The sequence below is a fragment of the Papaver somniferum genome, chromosome 8, assembly GCF_003573695.1.
Source record: "Papaver somniferum cultivar HN1 chromosome 8, ASM357369v1, whole genome shotgun sequence".
NCBI lineage: Eukaryota > Viridiplantae > Streptophyta > Magnoliopsida > Ranunculales > Papaveraceae > Papaver > Papaver somniferum.
The window spans coordinates 21,925,290-21,940,955 of NC_039365.1; positions in this window are offsets into that span (position 1 = coordinate 21,925,290).

Consider the following 15,666-nt stretch of genomic DNA (forward strand, 5'->3'; position numbering starts at 1 on the left):
GTTGGTATTAACTCACTGTTATCATTCTGGACTACAGTAATACCGGATTTCTTGGGAACAACCTGAACGGGGCTGACCCACTTACTGTCTGAAATGGGGTAGATAATGCTTCCATCTAACAGCTTAAGAACCTCGGTTCGAACTACTTCTATCATATTAGGGTTCGGTCGACGTTGCATCTCCCTAGAAGGTTTGGTGTCACTCTCTAAATAGATATGATGCATACAATCAGTAGGACTTATACCCTTAATGTCTGTTATGGTCCACCCTAAAGCTTCCTTGTTGTTCTGAAGGACGGTCACTAGTCTACTTTCCTGATCACTATCCAAGTCGGATGCTATAATCACAGGTAAAGTTTCAGATGGGCCTAAAAACACATACTTCAGGGATCTGGTAATGGTTTAAGGTCCAACTTAGGAGGCTTTTCTAACGAAGGAACTAGGGTAGACTTAGAAACGGTAGTTCGAACTTAGGTTTCCATCCATTATAGTGTCTATCAAAGGGGTTGAATCTAACAAAGCATTCACCTCATTAATCACATTCATCATCAAAATCAATCCCAAAGTGCTAGGCATTTCTCTAATGGATCTTCTAACAAAGTGTTTGGTAATGACTCCTCGACTAATGTTCCTATCATGTTCACCTCTCTATGTTCGAGTCTAGTTCAGAGGGTAGCTTACTAATATTAAAAATGTTCAGCTCAATAGTCATATTACCAAAAGACAAATTCATAATACCATTTCGACAGTTAATGATCGCATTGGATGTAGCTAAAAACGGGCGACCTAAAATCACTGGTATTTGGTTCTCTGGGTCAGGGACAGGTTGGGTATCTAGGATAACAAAATCCACTGGATAAATAAACTTGTCGACCTCAATAAGAACGTCCTCGATCACACCACGAGGAATTTTAACGGACCTATCAGCTAACTGAAGTGTCATCTGGGTAGGTTTCATCTCACCAAGTCCTAGCTTAAGGTACACATGGTATGGCAGTAAGTTCACACTGGCTCCTAAGTCAAGCAAAGCTTTCTCGACACGGTATTTACCTATTGTGCAAGAAATAGTAGGGGACCCTGGGTCTTTATACTTAGGAGTAGTGGTATTCTGAATAATAGAACTCACATGACTAGCTAGGAAGGCTTTCTTCTGGACTAAGTTTTTCGCTTTCGCGTACACATATCCTTAAGAAACTTGGCATAAGCGGGAATCTGCTTAATCGCATCTAACAATGGGAGGTTGATAGTAACCTGCTTAAAAACCTCCAATATATCATTAAAGTTGGACTCCCTCTTAGTTGGAACTAGCAGCTGGGGGAACGGGGCTCTGGGAACAAAGCCGGGCTCAGCATGACCCTCATTGGTCTCTTTGGAGACTCTATCAGTCTCCTCATTTTCTGGCTCAGAAGGGTGAACTACAACATGTTCACTATCAGGCATGGCAACCTTATTGTCAACTTTCTTTCCACTCCTAAGGGTTGTATAGAATTCACATGATTGTACGATTTCTCTCCTTTAGGGTTAGGATCAGTTTGACTAGGGAATCTTCCATCTTCTCTTTCACTAAGAAACTTAGCTATTTGGCCGACTTGAAGTTCTAAGTTAGCAAGAGACTGGGAATTATTCTTAAAATTGCCTGGTTTCTTCTTGAAAACCACAGTGGTTCTTTGATAACATCTCATGGTTCTTTGCTAACATAGTAAGGGTTTCTTCTAAGGTGGAGATCTTTTTCTCATTCTGAAACTGGGGTTGACCTGAAGAGTTCTTAGCATAACCAAAACCTGGGGGAGGCTGAGAATTACTAGACTGTCCTTGATTCTGACCCTTAGACCAAGAAAAATTAGGATGGTTTCTCCAACCAGGGTTGTAAGTCTCTGAGTATGGGTCAAACTTCTGACGTTCTCAAACCTAGCATTGTTATAGACATGGGCTTGCTCTTCACTAACCGACCTTCCCAAAACGAGTTATTGGGTTCTACTCCACAACTAGACACTTGAGAGGCTCTAAACCTATCATCAGGTTCAACAAGAGACCTATGTTTAGGATGATTCAATTCCAAAGCTTCTAACCTTCTAGACAAAGCAACAAACTTAGCATCAGACCCGAAGCTTGTATCTACCACATTGGTGCTACTTCTATTGACCAAGAGTCTTTTGGGGGGTTCAACACAAGACTCCCACTGTTGGGATTTTTCAGCGACAGCTCCTAAGAAGGTAAAAGCATCATCAACACTTTTACTAGTGAACTCACCAGCGCACATAGACTCAACCATGGCTTTGGTTGAATAGTCTAAACCATCATAAATAATCTCTACGAGTTTCATCTTATCAAATCCATGGTGAGGACACTGGGATAGGAGATCATTGAATCTCTCTAAAACCTATAAAGAGACTCTCCCTCTTGTTGCACACTAGCACTAATTTTCTGCCTAACAGACGCAGTTTTTGCTTAGGGTAGAATTTCATATAGAAAGCAGCAATAAGTTCCTGCCATGTTTCAATGGATTCAGATGGTAGGTTGTTCAGCCAGGTCTTGGCTTTATCTCTCAAGGAAAAGGGAAACATCTTAAGTTTCAAGACTTCATCAGTAAGGTCTTTTATTCTAATTGTCCCACAAATTTCCTCAAAGTCCCTAATATGAAAATAAGGGTTCTCATCATCTTTCCCTAAGAATATAGGGATCATCTGAAGAATACTAGGTTTTATCTCGAAATTAGCCGTAGTGGCTGGCAAATTTAATGCACGAAGCTCGGGTGGACCTAGTTGGGAACATGTAATCTTTCAAAGTTGCCATCTGGCACAGCTGAAGTACTAGGGGTATTTTCCTCACGAAGAGACGATTCTCAAAACTGAAGTTTCCAAAAACAGGGCTCTCAAAGAAGAGTCTTCGAGCTCCCGCCTTCACAAGAAGAACTACTAGGTTTATCACTATCAAATGACCTAGAGTGTTTCTTTTCCAAGCCCGCTCTTTAATAACCTTGGGATACACTAGAAAAACAAAAGAAAAAGAAAGAAATCCTAAAAGGAAGGGAAGTTCTATGCAAACACAAACAAGGCTGACTCCACCAAAGCAAACCTAAAGATTTCTAGCAAACAAAAAGCATGATGGCTCCACTTAGATTGTTTCTAGACCAGCTTCTAATCCTTCGAAAGGGAATTCGTTACAATTTAAGCAAACCCCTCTGGAATCAATCCGAGTTTAAGTAAGTTGAATCGAGACGAGGGAAGCTCAATGGAGCTTTGATACCCAAGGCCTCACCGGCGTTACAAGGCGGCGTATTCAACTCACAGAAACCATCATGAACTTTGAAGCATGCTTAAAAGAGTAACCAATATTTTTCGAATGACTTTCCTATTAAGCTCGTTACCCTATAGGTCTCGTTCTAGTCAAATTTTAGGCTTAGGTTCGCGTTTGGTTTCGTTTTCCTAAGGCGGGCAAGAAGGGAACGGTGATGAAATCCGAACCCTTATCTTGTATGGCCAGTCCTTGCCCATTACTAGGAAATTAAAGCAGCCGTTTTCAAATCCTCAACATATATGCAAACGAAGGAATACGTTAACTCGCTAACAGGAGATTCGCGAGTGTTTCGACAAACTTACCTCCCGTACCAAACGGGAGATGAAACGCTGAAGTCGACTCGGGCTACGACTACTATGTCATGTACGAACCCGAGGGGCCGAGGCGATATCACAATCGCCGTCCTTCTCTGCAAACAGTTTATATTTAAACTACCCTTCCGTAGGGTTTAAAAAAAATAAAGTCCCAAAGTCCACAGTCCAAAGTCCGAAAATAAAGTCCAAAAGAAAAAGATAATCTAAAAGAAATTCTAAAAAAAATAAAAAAAAATATTCTCTCTCTTTCTCTCTTTTTTTTAATTAATTTTTATTCTCCTTTTCTTTTGCTCCTTTCGCTTTGCTTTTACTCCAAATCTTTAAGTATTCACCAAAAGCTTTGGCAAATTTTTCTTTTTCTCCAAATTCCAAAATCTGTAAGGAAAAGACAAAAACCCAGAAACGTAAAGAAGAACAAATAAAATAAAAATGAAAAACAAATAAAAACCTAGAAAAAAAAATCTAAAAACTCTAGCCTAAAGACAAGTCCGCGTCGGCGGCGCCAAAAGTTGATGTGATTTCAAGTTGTTGTTGTAGTAAGAAGTTCGTTGTGACTTGTGAAAGCAATAGATTTTAGATTTAATTTTTAAGACTAAAAATATAGCAAACTTAAATAAAAGTGATATGAAAAATATGGAGAAGACTGCGGCTATGGAATCCACTATTTACCAATATCAAAGTGATTTATATTCTCTAATTATAATCATGCATTCAAAATTGATTCTTAATATTGCAATAGTTGATTTTTTAGAAATAACAATTGTAGATCGAAAGTATGGGACATCAAAACCCTAGGCTAGCATGCTCCATCAATTGAAATGACAATTGTTTAACAAAAACCATTTTATCAATTTATTTATCTAGGAAAATAATCATATAACAATTGCATAAATTAGAGATTACCACTTTTCATTGGTGAAATAGCTTCCTTCTTCACCCCAAAGGATGGGTTTAGCTCATCATTGTGTAAACACGCTCAAAATATTTGTCCATTGCTTCAAAAATTGTTTACAAAGATGAAATGGAGAGAAAATATTAAAAACCGGGTTTGCAACAGTTATAAGTGTTACAAACTGAAAAGAACGATAGAACAGAGTACTGTCGCTGATTCTCGACCCTCGCATGTGTGTCGTTGTCACTGTTGATAAACGACTGCTGTTGCACGCCTAATGTTCTTGGTGTTCTTCACAGCAACAGAAATGGTGATTCTTCTGCAACTCGACTTTCACAGCTCTATAATCTCCCCCAAACTCTCGTCACCACTCTAAGACATCCCAGGGACCTTTTTATACCTCACCATCATCAAATCTTCCGTATTAACTCCATATAATCCTCTCTTCAATTCGGTGCAGATACGATAATATTTATTTCCCTTTTTCTTTTATTCACGCGTTTTCTTGTGTTATCTTGCAACTGGAACATTCCAACACTCTGCTGCTCATCTCGGACATATTTAAACTCACTGTAGGGAACAACTTTGCACGTAACTTCCCAAGAAATCCCGTGAATATCTCCTCTTTTTGTTATCCAACTTGACACGCATACAACCCAAGTTTTACGATTCAAAAACACATACCAGTCTTGTTGTGACTCAACTGGTACATACAAGTCCGAATCCGTGAAAATATCCAAGTAAATCTCTGCCCAATCTTTCCCAGAAAACCCGAGAAAACTAGCTTCTTCTGTTTGCATTCCAATGGATTATCCAACCCAAATAAATTCATTCGAACACCCTTACCAACATTGTTTGGGCCTATCAAGATCATCCCTCAGTGATTGAATCTCACTGTAATCCCTCCGAAAATCCAACAGAAAAAATACACAGCAAATGGAAATATGTTCCCGCCATTTTGCAAAGTTTAAACGATGAAGAAGGGTGCCCCTTATCCAGAGTAAGGGTTCCCTTAGAAGGTGGGTGCTGAGAAAGAAATTGGGTGATGAGGATGAATTTTGGCTACGCATAACCTTGAGTTCCCCTTAGCCAAATATGAGGTCCGTATAGCAAATGTCCTCTGGGGGTCCAAATAGCACTTTTTGACCAACTTTTTCCACACAAGTGTATTTCTCCAAAAACACCTACACAAACATAAAAACACCATAATATGTACAAAATCAAGCACTAGTAATAGAGACACTGAGGACAATTCAGACATAAAAATGTGTCTATCAGGCATCATTCAGAGTTTTGCTAGCATAGTAAATCACATGAAGTAACTTATTTTATCGCTGACCTAGCACAACACCAATAGCATAACATGAAGCATCACACATGATCTCAAAGGGTAGGTTCCAGTTGGGTGCCTGGACTATGGGGGCAGTAGTGAGTAAAGTCTTAAGCTTCTCAAAATCCTCTAAACAAGCATCATCAAAGACAAACTTAACGTATTTTGCAAGCAAATTGCAAAGAGATCTGGAAATCAAGCTAAAATCCTTAATGAATCGACGATAAAAACCTGCATGCCCTAAGAATGACCTAATATCTCTTACGGTTTTTGGGACCTGTAAAGTTTTAATAAGGTCAACTTTGGCTCTATCTACCTCTATACCCTTCGAAGATACGATATGCCCTAGAACAATTCCTGAACGAACCATGAAGTGACATTTCTCCCAATTAAGCATTAAATTCTTTTCCTTACACCTAGTCAAAACTAATGACAAATGATGCAAGCACTCATCGAAAGACGAACCAAACACTGAAAACTCATCCATAAAGACCTCTAAGAACCGTTCTACCATGTCAGAAAATATGCTCAACATACAACGCTGAAAGGTCGCAGGGGCATTACATAGCCCGAAAGGCATGCGTCTATACGCAAAGGTACCAAAGGGACAGGTAAAAGTGGTTTTCTCTTGGTCTTCTAGGGCAATAACAACCTGATTATAACTGCAGTATCCATCTAAAAAGCAATAATGGCTATGTCCAGATAATCTCTCTAGCATTTAATCGATGAAGGGAAGGGGAAAGTGGTCCTTCCTAGTGACCTTGTTCAATTTTCTATAGTCAATACAGACACGCCAACCCGTGGTCACCCGGGTTGGGATTAACTCATTATTATCATTCTGGACTACAGTAATACCGGATTTCTTGGGAACAACCTGAACGGGGCTGACCCACTTACTGTATGAAATGGGGTAGATAATGCATGTATCTAACAGCTTAAGAACCTCGGTTCGAACTACTTCTTTCATATTAGGGTTCAGTCGACGTTGCATTTCCCTAGAAGGTTAGGTGTCACTCTCTAAATAGATATGATGCATACAATCAGTAGGACTTATACCCTTAATGTATGTGATGGTCCACCCTAAAGCTTCCTTGTTGTTTTGAAGGACGGTTACTAGCCTACTTTCCTGATCATTATCCAAGTCGGATGCTATAATCACAGGTAAAGTTTCATATGGGCCTAAAAACACATACTTCAGGGTATCCGGTAATGGTTTAAGGTCCAACTTAGGAGGCTCTTCTAAAGAAGGAACTAGGGTAGACTTAGGAACTGGTAGTAGTTCGAACTTAGGTTTCCATCCATTACTAGTGTCTAACAAAGGGGTTGAAACTAACAGAGCATTCACCTCATTAATCATATTATCATCATCAAAATCAATCCCAAGGTGATCTAGGCATTTTTCTAATGGATCTTCTAGCAAAGTGTTTGGTAATGAATCCTCGACTAATGTTCTTATCATGTTCACCTCTTCTATGTTCGAGTCATCTAGTTCAGAGGGTAGCTTACTAATATTAAAAATGTTCAGCTCAATAGTCATATTACCAAAAGACAAATTCATAATACCGTTTCGACAGTTTATGATCGCATTGGATGTAGCTAAAAACAGGCGACCTAAAATCACTAGTATTTGGTTTTCTGGGTCAGGGACAGGTTGGGTATCTAGGATAACAAAATCCACAGGATATATAAACTTTTCAACCTCTATAAGAGCATCCTCGATCACACCACGAGGAATTTTAACGGACCTATCAGCTAACTGAAGTGTCATCTGTAAATCTCACCAAGTCCTAGCTTAAGGTACACATGGTATGGAAGTAAGTTCACACTGTCTCCTAAGGCAAGCAAAGCTTTCTCGACACGGTATTTACCTATTGTGAAAGAAATAGTAGGGGACCCTGGGTCTTTATACTTAGGAGTAGTGGTATTCTGAATAATAGATCTCACATGACTAGCTAGGAAGGCTTTCTTCTGGACACTAAGTTTTCGCTTTCGCGTACACATATCCTTAAGAAACTTGGCATAAGCGGGAATCTTCTTCATCGCATCTAATAATGGAAGGTTGATAGTTACCTGCTTAAAAACCTCCAATATATCATTAAAGTTGGACTCCTTCTTAGTTGGAACTAGCAGCTGTGGGAATGGGGCTCTAGGAACAAAGCCGAGCTCAATATGACCCTCATTGGTCTCTTTAGAGACTCTATCAGTCTCCTCGGTTTCTGGTTCAGAAGGGTGAACTACAGCATGTTCACTATCAGGCATGGAAACCTTGTTGTCTATCACTCTACCACTCCTAAGAGTTTTAATAGCATTTACATGTTTGGATGGTCTTTCACCTATTTCATTAATTCCTCTAGGGTTGGGTTGAGTTTGACTAGGAAACTTACCTCTTTCTCTTAAAGACTCATTTATCTGACCAACCTGGGTTTTCAACTCGGAAATAGCCTGAGAGTTAACCTGACCTATTCTCTTATTTTCTTCTAAACCTTGAGCGACAGATTGCTGAAACTGCACAGTGTTACAAGTTAACAAAGCAAAAGACTCTTATAAACTCATAATCTTCTTATCCGAAGGGATCTGAAACTGTGTCGGAGCTGAAGGATTCTTTGTATAGCCAAAACCTGGGGGAACCTGAGAGTTACTAGACTGACCTTGATTCTGTCCCTTAGACCAAGAAAGGTTGGGATGGTTTCTCCATCCAGGGTTATGGGTTTCTGAATATGGGTTAAATATCTGACGGTTATCGAACCTAGTGTTGTTATAAAGAGCATTGGCTTGCTCCTCAATAGTATGGCCTTCCCAAAAAGGCTCTATTCTACCACTATTACCACTAGAATGACCTAATTCTAAGGCTTCTAACCTTTTGGATATGGCTGCTATTTTAGCATCTGACTCATAAGATCCTTCTACCCTATTGACATTTCCTCTACTTAGAAGAATTGTTTTCTGGGGTTCCCTACTATTTTCCCATTGTTGGGTCTTATCGGAGATTTCCTTAAAAACTGTCATCGCCTTATCAACAGTTTTATTCTCAAACCCACCTGTGCATAAGGACTCAACCATGGTTGTTGTTGAATAATCTAAACCCTCGTAGAAGATCTGAACTAACCTAACTATCTCTAAACCATGATGAGGACATTGAGATATTAAGTCATTGAACCTTTCTAAATACCTATATAAATATTCTTGATGTGATTTGTAGATAGTGGTTCGATTCTCATACTTGTGAAGGATATTAATTAGACTTAAATTCTAATATTAAAATAGAAAACTCACTAAAAATTATAGCAAACTCAATCAAAGATGATATCAATACTAAAAGAAACACTGAGGCTAAGATTCCACTATTTTCCAAGTTCAAAGTGATTAAACCGATACTTATATTTATGCAATTTTCTCGTTTAATTTGATTCTAAAATATTGCAACAAGTAGATTTTCAAAAGTAGTAATTGTAAATACCAAGTATGAAGCATCAAAAGTCTTAAAACTAAGCATACTCCATCAAAATAGATCACAATCACTCAAATAAAAATCATATTCAATAATAGTTCAAGGCAAATAATCATATAATTATTGCAAATAAAAAGATAAAATAGAATATACCACTTTTTGTTGGAAAAATAGCTTCCTCTATCGCCTCAGCAATGGGGTTTAGCTCTTCATATTAATCATGATCTCAAAATATGTGTTTGTTGCTCAAAAGATGATTAAAAGAGTGAAAAGTAATAACACAGACTGTTTGCAACAGTGTATTGTTGTTGCAAAATAGTTGTTACAATGGAACTGTTACAGAAAACTGTTGTAAATAATGTTGCTTTGTCGCTGATTTTTAAGACCTTAGAATACGACTGTCCTGCACAGCTTAATGTTCTTCAGTTGTTAAACAACGACACTGTTCTGCGACTGTTTTCCATGCGTCAATGTTTTTCGCGTTCTTCCTCTTCAGCAGCAGCAGCAGAAACAGAGTTTGGTAAAGCTCTCATTTCTTCTTCTCTGACTCTCCTTAGGTTCCCAAACTCTCGACACCTCTTCTATATGACCCAAGACATCTATTTATATCAAAAATACTGATTAAATCTCTCCCAAATCTTCCAAAATCTCTTTCCTTCTCTTCACGGCCAAGTTGCGGGAATTTCTAGTTTTAGAATTTCTACGCGTTTCTGAGCTTTCCTTTTTATTCTAAACTCTTCCTTAGATAGATACAAATCTTTGGGAAAGTTTACAGCACGTTAATCTCTCCAAAATTCCCTGAAACAGGTCACACACGTGACTTTTCATATTTTCTGTTGTGATAAAAATCCGTCAATTGAGCCCAGTCTAATCGATTTAAACACCCATATCAGATTCCTAGACCTATAAGGAGTCTATCCTATGAAAATCATAGGTTTAATCGACCTCAAACTCCTCCAACTCACGATTGCCAAATCTGTTCTTCACTGCACCTATTTTCCCGCCAAAACCTGGTTTTTGAAATGTTGAAGATGGTTGCCCCTTATCCAGGGTAGGGGTGCGATAAGAAACTGCCTGGAAATGGGATGCCCCTTAGTAATTAGGTTACCCCTTATCCAAAGTGAGAGTCTGAATAGCAAATGCCCTCTGGGTGCTTTCCGACAAGTTTTCGAGCCAATTTTTTCCAAAAATGTTTATTGGCCAAAAATACCTACAAATAAATAAAACACCATAATAAGTACAAAAATGAGCCCTAACAATATATAGAATCGAGACAAATCGGACACAAAAATGTGTCTATCAATTCTCCCTCTTGTTGAGCAAAAGTACAGATTTGTGTCCTAATAAACGAGAGATATAACTTTGAATATTGTTCCCTGATTGAAATTGTTAGAGCACTGCTCGGTTGAACCCACTAACGTTGGTATGTCAAGTTAGTTGTCAATTTTAGTTGCCAAAATGCATTCTTGATTTAGAATACTAAAGATAGTTTCGGACTAGATTAGGTCTAAGAAGTTGAATCGAAGCTATTCTTAAAGGATGAAGATCGAAGACTACAAGAAGACATCAACAAGTACTTCATCAACAAAGGTATGTGATTGATTTCATTTGGATTCTTGTTCAATTCTACCTTTCTAATCTATCAAGATAAATGCTCACTCTATGGAACAATTCCAATGACGGTAAATGTACATTTATATACATATACTTGAGGTTATTTGATTCATGACCTTGGAGACAATAACCTTTATCCTTATAAAGAATCTCATGTTATAGGGAATGAGCATATGAATCCAACAAGCCAAGAATCACTCAATTCCGAGTTATAACGATGAAGTTATGAGTGATTTATTAAAGTTCGTTAGTGGGAAACAATTCACGGGCTGTTTGTAATAGTTCATGGACTTGGGCCCAATTACGTGACTAAAAGCTATTTTTGGTCAAGTTAGTGATGTTTCCTTGTCTAAGCAAGATGGCTATTAATCCAAACATATTTGATTACCATATTAAAGTGTTTGTGATAACTTTTAATTGCTTCCTAAGTTAGAATGTTATTTATTCACATAAATAAATATTTGCTAACTAATTATTTAATTAATTATTTATGCATAATATTTGTAACTTAGGAAAGACTCCCATATTTATGAGAGTCTTGAAAAATGAAAATAGCTTTGCTTAGATTCCAAGCTATTGTTCATTATAAATAAAGGGTTCGTGAGTTTACACGTTTTTCATCCCTATTGGAAAATAGGCGTAAGCTTTGCAGGTTGTTTCCATGTCTTCTGTTATTCGTGAACAAGAATGAGATAAAGTTTTTGTATTGGAGATCACAAATCCAAGTTGAATTAAATATTCGGGATTGATTATACAACTTGTAATCTAGGTTTTTCACCTCTTGTCTAATCTAAGGTTTTCTCTTCTGATATAAAACTATTCAAGAGTTGTTGATCATAAACCCTAGGTTTTGATAGATTTCAGTTTCCGATCGTATACCAACACTTGTTAGTCGAAATCGGAGACTAGAAAGAAAAACTTCTATTGAGGCGTCTCGTAAAAATCCTTGAGAAGTTTTAAAAAAGATATCTCTAGATTTATTCTAGTTGTTCTTGTTGTAGAGTTATTAGGTTTCTCTTCCTTTCATTGAAGAGTATAATAATCCCTAATCTACAAGTTTGTTTTCATATTACTTTTACCTAATAATTGTTTTTATTAAAACAAACACAAGATTTCCAAAACCTTGATTCATATCTAAAGGGAAATCAAACCGGTGTTTTGTGCAAACAAAATATCGAATCGTATCAATCGTGTTGTGGTATCTTATAAAGAGAGCCTTGGGTTCTGCTAGAAGATTTGTGTGAAGAATTTCTAAATAGAATCGGTATTCTGCTAGGAGTTCTACAAGTGCTGAAGAAGGTATTACATCTAGTCCGAATAGGTAGTAGGAAATTGGTGTAACAACTTATAATCAGTGTGTTTTTATTCTGGACTAGGTCTCGGGATTTTTCTACATTTGCGGTTTCCTCGTTAACAAAATTCTGGTGTCTGTCTTATTTCTTTTCCGCATTATATTTTATTTATATAATAGAAATATCACAGGTTGTGCGTTAAAATCAATCAGTTATTGTATCCGGCCTTAGGGTTGTTGAGTGAATTGATTAACACTTGAACATTGGTCTTTGGTATCGTTCAAGTTAATCCTCTTATATTCAATCGGGCTCGCAAATCCCTATTTGTTGATCGCGGATTCAATCAAGAGATAGAGATATAAAACTCTTTGATATACTTTTTATAGATTGAGTCTAACTGTCTAACTGATTCTCTTGAAAGTACATTGGAGTTTGTCTATTCAGATTTTCAAACGAAATATTAGGTGTGGTTGTTAGACCCCCGCTTCTTCAATTGGTATCAGAGCAGGTAAACACGCTAAGACCTCGTAAGTCTGTGTTTGTAGCAATCTGATTCTATGGACAAAGGTGTTATCTCTATAAACGTAACGTTAGCCTTCTATGGCACAAACTATTTATGGTGGAAAATTGTTATGCGTTCTTTTATTCAAGCGCGATATTTTCAATCATGGGTTCGTATTGTTAATGGCTATGATCCTCCATCAGTTACAGTAGTCGGTGTAACTGTTGAAAAGAATATTGGTGATTATAATGATCTTGAGATTCTTGTTGCAAAAAAAAATTATGAAGGATTAAATGCAATTATCCACGCCATTACCCCAGATCTTCAGCACCACGTTACTACGTGTAATAAGTCTAAAGATGCTTTGGATATCTTAGAAACCGTATTCGAAGGGAATGCCGCATAGAAAGAAGCAAGGTTTCAAAATCTATGTTCTGACTGGGAAAACCTTCGCATGTCTGATGATGAAACCTTTGATGAGTTTAACCAAATACTTTCTCAAATAGTTAACTCCTCATTTGCGTTAGGAAGAACTATTCCGGAGAAAGATATTGTGTGCAAAATTCTCAGGTCTCTACCATCAAGATACGAGTCTAAGAAACATGCCATTGAAGAAGGAAACGATCTTTCTACACTCTCCAGAAATAATCTTGCTGGAAAGCTAAAGATCTTTGATAATGAACACGCAAGAAAAAGAGGTGATTTCTCTTAAAGCTACAAAAAATTCTGAATCCTCTAAGGATATATCTGGTTCGCCAGATACTAAGGATGTTACTCCACGATAATTTAGAAAATTCTTGAGAGACAGGAAAAAGAGTTTTTCTAAAAATGTAACATCTCCTAAGGATGATGTACAATTCTATAACTGTCGTGGTTTCGGTCACTTGTCTTCAGTATATCCTAGATGGATCCGTAGACAATCGGAATATGCAGCAGATTTGCCTACTCTTGATGATGGACCTGAATTTTATAATACCCAAGAGTTGGCTGGCGAGGTTGCATTAGCTTCTGGAAAAATTCTTGCGGATAATGATTCTGACGAAGAAGTGTTCCATGTGGATCCAGTTGCTAATAACCTTCTTAAAGAAAGTCATAAAAAAATATTGGAAGCTGAAGACACCATTTTCAGTGAGAATGTTAAATATGATAGACTACGTAGTAGAAATAAAGACTTGCAAGACCAACTTGATTCTAGTGGTGCAAGAGATTATCTCAACGAAATACGAAAGCTTAAAGAAGAAATTGCCGAAGGTCGTGATCGGGAAATTATTCTTCAAGTAAAGCTAGATAACTTGGAAAATATTGAGATGAACTTGTTATTTGATTCAGAATGAGAAGATCTCAAAGTTCAACATGAATCATCCAAGAATGATCTAGTTATTGCGCTTGAGAAGGTCAAAAGTTTGGAAGAAGAAAACTCGAGCTTAAAAGAGAGGTTGTCTAGAAATAGCAGCTCAGATAAATTAACTTCGATATTGGGAGCATGTAGAATTCATCGTGATACACGAGGATTGGGCTATGAAGGAATAGACGCGCCTAGTATTTGTAAAGAGGTAAAATTTGTCAAAGCTAAAGATTCTTCTCAACCAAAACCTTCCACGATTGACAAAAATAAAGTATCTCTATCAACTGCTGATAACGAAAAGAGGAAATCCTGGCAATCTCCAAAGCAAGCACATAAACATTCAGGTAACACTAAACATAACTTTTTCCATTCTACTAAACATTGTTTTTATTGTGGAAAACCATGTCACTTGCAAAGGAATTGCAGATATCTTAAACAAGATAAAACCAGATCTTATTTTGTTAAGATGACAAGATCTGATGTTCCAAACTGGAGAAAAACTGAGTCTCATAATATCAGTTTTTTCAGTATTCCCTCCAATAAGTTCCATAATTATATTGGGGAGAAAAAGAAATACGTTGCTCCAAAAGCTGCTCAGAAATGGGTACCAAAAAAGACCAATAAAGCAACGAGTACTATTAAGAAGGATCTCCCATACGAGAGTTCGACAAGGGATAACATCTTAAAAATGTATGGAACAGTTATTGAAAGTTTCAAGGAAGTTTTTAAATTCCTAGATTCCATGTTTGATTTTGTTTCGAATACCTGTCGTGAGCAAGATTTTGCTCACCTCAACACAACCTGATTGTGTTGAAAGTGCATCCTTACCATGAAGCCCTATTAAATGCGGTCAGGTTGCAAAAGAATTGGGGCGCACGTATTTTGTTGGGTAATTTCTGAATATGTGGAACAATTTATTATTTCGAGCTGAGTCTAACTCGCTTACATATTTCTCAAAATATGTGTTGGTAAGCCTTCGCTTCAACCAAGTTCATCTTTACCTAGTGACGAAAGTCATGATATATTTCAATCACTTTGAAAATTTCTTTGACGAGAAATGGCGTAACAACTGTATAACGTCCTCTAAGAATGTTTCAATGATTGGAATGAGAGTTTAGATTACATAATCAATGATGGACATAAGCATTATTGTGGAAACACATTTATGTATTAGTCATATTCCTTGAACCAATGTTTGCAAACTTTGTTGATCAAGAGAACCAGAAGAATGGCGTTAGCCAAGTCCGCGAACTCAGTCCGCGAACTTCCGAAGTCCTCAAACCCGAGAATTTCTGCTGGAGTTGACAAACTATTTGCGTGAAGCTAAGTCCGCGAACTAAGTCTGCGAACTTGAGTTGGTTATATCTAAAGACGATTTTTCGTAAACTTATATTTATATAAACTAAGGAATGCAAGTTTGCAAACCGTGGCTATAAAGTTCATGAATCGATTCGAGTGAATCAAAATCGTTTTTACTTTAATTGTGTCTTGTGTAGTTACATAAGATTTCCTTGCAATTGAACAACTCTCTAACTAGTTCATTTGAGTCATTTGAACTATTTATGGTTAAGATGAATATGGTTAGATACCACGTGTATGAGTCTTAATTACCTAACTTGAGTTGTGATTGGAA